General features: G+C 23.5%; 1 protein-coding gene and 2 long non-coding RNA genes across 7 annotated transcripts in view; 2 read left to right on the top strand and 1 right to left on the bottom strand.

Moving 5' to 3' along the window:
• Positions 1 to 1,566, top strand: part of LOC102680967 — a 2,465-nt gene extending 899 nt beyond the window's left edge. The window contains exons 2-3 of the long non-coding RNA XR_004149821.1: positions 58 to 231; positions 496 to 1,566. This is a non-coding gene — a long non-coding RNA (uncharacterized LOC102680967). The remainder of the gene's footprint in view (positions 1 to 57; positions 232 to 495) is intronic.
• LOC102680362 overlaps positions 1 to 4,032 on the bottom strand; it is a 56,830-nt gene that overhangs the window by 38,306 nt on the left and 14,492 nt on the right. The window lies entirely within an intron of this gene.
• LOC102681051 overlaps positions 2,778 to 4,032 on the top strand; it is a 5,012-nt gene continuing 3,757 nt past the window's right edge. The window contains exons 1-2 of one of the 4 annotated variants that reach the window (XR_004149815.1): positions 2,778 to 2,986; positions 3,139 to 3,389. This is a non-coding gene — a long non-coding RNA (uncharacterized LOC102681051). Of the gene's footprint in view, positions 2,987 to 3,138; positions 3,402 to 4,032 lie in introns of all 4 variants that reach the window. The other 3 variants (XR_004149812.1, XR_004149818.1, XR_420563.2) reach the window with 3 other exon arrangements.

Below are 4,032 nucleotides of genomic sequence, written 5' to 3'. Positions count from 1 at the left end.
CGTAAAAAAAAAAAAAAAAGAACAGTTGTTTATGAGAATAGTTATTTTGAATTCCAGGAAAACGCTTTCTGTTTGGTACCATGTTTTGGAGACAGCCTCAATAAGTTTATATGTATAAGACGTAGTCATGACATGAATTCTTAAGAGCGATGCCCCATTTTTAGGTTATGTCCGTAGCAGTTCATAAATAGAGAAGTCAAACTGCGATATAGAAGTCTCTTCCTTATGAATGTTGGTATCAAGAAATATACCTGGCTTTCAAAGACGGCTTTCTTTCATTTAAAGATCTTCCTCGATCTTTAATCTTAACCATCCATACAATCAAAAAGGCTTATTCTTTATCATTATTATTATCCTTATAATTATTGATGAATAATGCTTATTTACAACTATTCTTCTAATTAAAAAAAAAAAAATCAATATTTCTTTCTATTTTTTTAAAGAATATATCTGCTCAAAAATTAAAATTTTTTAATTATTACAAATCTGTTACAGAAACATGGATAAATTATAAAAAATATCAAAGGAATATTTTATAGGTTATTTATAAAAAAAAAGATGTTAAAATAATTTTTTGAAAAATTAAATATTGTTAAACGAAGAATGACTTTTAAAACGTGATAATTTTGCTCAGTGATTAGAAAAATAATACATAATTGTTTATCAAGTAAACAGTAGTCTGATCAAGAGCTGATGTTAGTGAATTATCAATATTAACTAATATTGGACATTGCTTATGGAGTAAGTTGAACAAATTTCTAAAACTAATTTAAGAAGAATTTTGCGAAATATATTTGAATTATTATTAATTCTTACATAATTAAAAAACGAAATTCTATTTTCAAAATCCCATAAACAAATAAATCTCAAGAAATCAAAATTCCAAACAATGTAACAATATATAAAAAGATTTTATATAATTCTAATAATATTAAGATTTAAAACTTTTTTTTTCAGAAACAAAATTTTATTTTCAAAATCTTATGAATAAATAATAAATGAATAAATAATTTCAAAAATCAAAATTTCAAATCTGAAAAGAAAAAATAAAACTTTATAAAGCAATTTTACTTGCAACTTGCAAGTAATAACAAATACATGAAAAATATCCAAAAAGCTTTTTTGTATGATTTAATAGCATTATGGGACTGGAAACGTTCAAGATTACCAGAACCAGTTAATCTGAAAACCTGTACAAATATATATCCGACTAACAAGGGATGGGATTCTACCAATGAATATTACTTCTCCGATTATTAATTCCATTAATATATCTCAACCGTTTCGACCGTTATAATACCGTTAAAATTATACTAATAAATCGTCCTGATAATCCCGCCATTAACGTGTACCTCGCCTCGTTTTATCGACAGCGTTTGTCGTTTCGCGAGTCATTGTCGCGGAAAATATCCGCTCCGCCAGTCTGGTTGGATTGTTCACCCATTTACAGGGTAGAAATCTCGTATGATAGAAACCACTGTATTGTACTAAGTGCCATGAAGATAAATTTGTTCATTCGTCTTGTAAAAACATGTCCAATCATTGGAAAAAGCTTCTCAAAAGTGCGATGCATTTGATATCTCATATTTTACTTAATGGAAATAATTATTGTATTTAAGTATTTCAAAAAATGTTTATTATATTCTATGTTTGATATTTAATATAACTTAGATTATTTGAAACTTCTTTCTTAGAACTATCTATTCTTGTTTCTTGTAAGTGTTTTGAAAAAATTATAAGAACTATTAGAATGTATTAATGAAAATATAATTATATTTAAATTATATAAAAATGAATTAAAATAAATTAAAAAGAATTAATTTTAGATGAAATATGAACGTAGAAATAAAATGAGAAGATAAAAAATTCTGTCTATGCCTACATGAGCATTATATTCAAATCCTTGTTAAATTTTCACTTTACAAAGGAAAATATAGAATTTTCTTTCACTTTTATATTTCATTCACTATAATGAAATATTTTTTAAAACAGGAGATCAGAGAAATAATAGAAATAAAAAAAAAAATAATTTTTTTCACTTTTCAACATTTTATATATTATTACAAATTATATTCTAAATCAATCAATATTATATTGGATTGATCATCGATACTTATTTTATTCAAAATTCTTTTGCAGAAAAGTCGGTAAGATAAAATAAGTACATGCATGTATATGCATAATTTTATTCTTCAACTACTCCATAAATTCTTCCAAGTTTTTACATTAATCACTTATAAAATTAATATAAACCTTTTTTAAAGCTTAGCAAACTATATAAGAAGAGTAATTTAGTTTGCTTTATTACTAGCTTCTATATTGATAAAGTACAACTTTCTTTATTACATTAATTAGTTATTATATTAGTTTTTTTTTTTGCATCATGCATACATTAACCAAGATAGAAAATCAAAAAAATAAAAAAAAGAACAATATTTTTCATCTTTCATTGTGTTATATTTATATTTTTGAAATTTATTTAATATAAACAAAATAATATATTCAAAATCACATATAACCTCAATTCAAGTTTTTTATAAAATAGAATATTTAATATTATATTTATTTTTTTCAATTTATGTATTTTTGCACTTAATTAATCTAGATATTTTTAAATATTAGAGTTTTATCACAAATCATTGATCATTAATAAAAGATTTTTCTTTTTACTTTTTTATTTCTATACTATTTCTCATTTAGTTATACTAGCCAAATTTACTGAAATAATGAAAAAGTTATCAGGAGGCTGTTAATTGATCCCAGTGGGAGCAACCAATCAGAAAACGAAAGTTAAGTCGATCCCACCAATAGCGGTTCAAAGGTATGTTATCAGTTTTCCGTTAAAGAAAGAAGGGAAAAAACGTGATGGCAGGTTAATTAGAAAACACGAGTTTCGAGATTCGAAGAAAAATTCGATCTTTTCATGGTATACAATAAAAGTGTTAGAAATATTGTACGAAGTGAAACAATAATTTTCTTTTTTTGTGTGAGTTTATTAGTTATTTCAAGACTGAATTATATTCCTTTCGATCCTTAACCTTACTAAATAAGAGAGAAAGGGATTAGGAAATTGTGTGTATGCGTTTTTTCATCGATGAATCCATCAATTTTAATTAATCACGTTCACGGTTATTGCAGCTTCTACGAATTGGACAAGTTGGGACTATTGTTAGACTTTTGTTCTGTTCATTCAACGAACAATCGATAGAAAAAGTAAATGAGGTCGATTTCATGAATAATATTTTTCTGGATTCCTTTTCTCATTAACGGCAAATTTGATTCGAATATATAAATCATTATTGAATAGAGTCTTTCATAAATAAATATGAAATTTGAAGAAAAATTGTTTAACAGAGCAATTAGATCGATTTTATCAATGACTTCAAGAGGTTATGTATCGTGTTTACTTAATACTATCTATATTATGGTATTTTTTTTTCATTTTTTCTACTTGTGAATAATATTCTTTAGATGTTTCATTCGAAATAGTAATTTTTTTATTGTTTTTTATGAATTGTTTTCTTTAATGTAGAAAAATTTTCTTTGATGGAATTTCTTGACTTATTTTCTATTGAAATATAATTTTATATATAATATCAATATTTAATAGATTTAATGATTAATGATTTGAATATATGATATATAATGACAATTAGTGATTACAATGAGTATTCAATGATCTATTTGATTAATGATCGACTATTAAAATTCTCTGTCATATAATTATATACTATTTGAATCTGTTCTCGGATTTAATATCAATTAGTTTTAGTCGTCAACAGTTATTCACTTAATATAACATATATTCGTATACAGTAAATAGAACTTTAATTTAATTTTCAGTTACAAACTAACAATTAACAATTGATGATTAACAATTAAAATTTTTAATTATCGATTGATAATTAATAATATATAATATATTTTTCATTATTGACTGATAAATAATTTCATTAATTGATTAAATCAATTGTAAATTTTTATATTTTTAAATTTTTATTTATTTTTTTAAATTATAAGTTCTAATTATAT

This window comes from Apis dorsata, unplaced genomic scaffold (genome assembly GCF_000469605.1).
Source record: "Apis dorsata unplaced genomic scaffold, Apis dorsata 1.3 scaffold_5, whole genome shotgun sequence".
NCBI classification, from domain to species: domain Eukaryota; kingdom Metazoa; phylum Arthropoda; class Insecta; order Hymenoptera; family Apidae; genus Apis; species Apis dorsata.
This window is presented reverse-complemented; position numbering and strand designations above follow the sequence as displayed.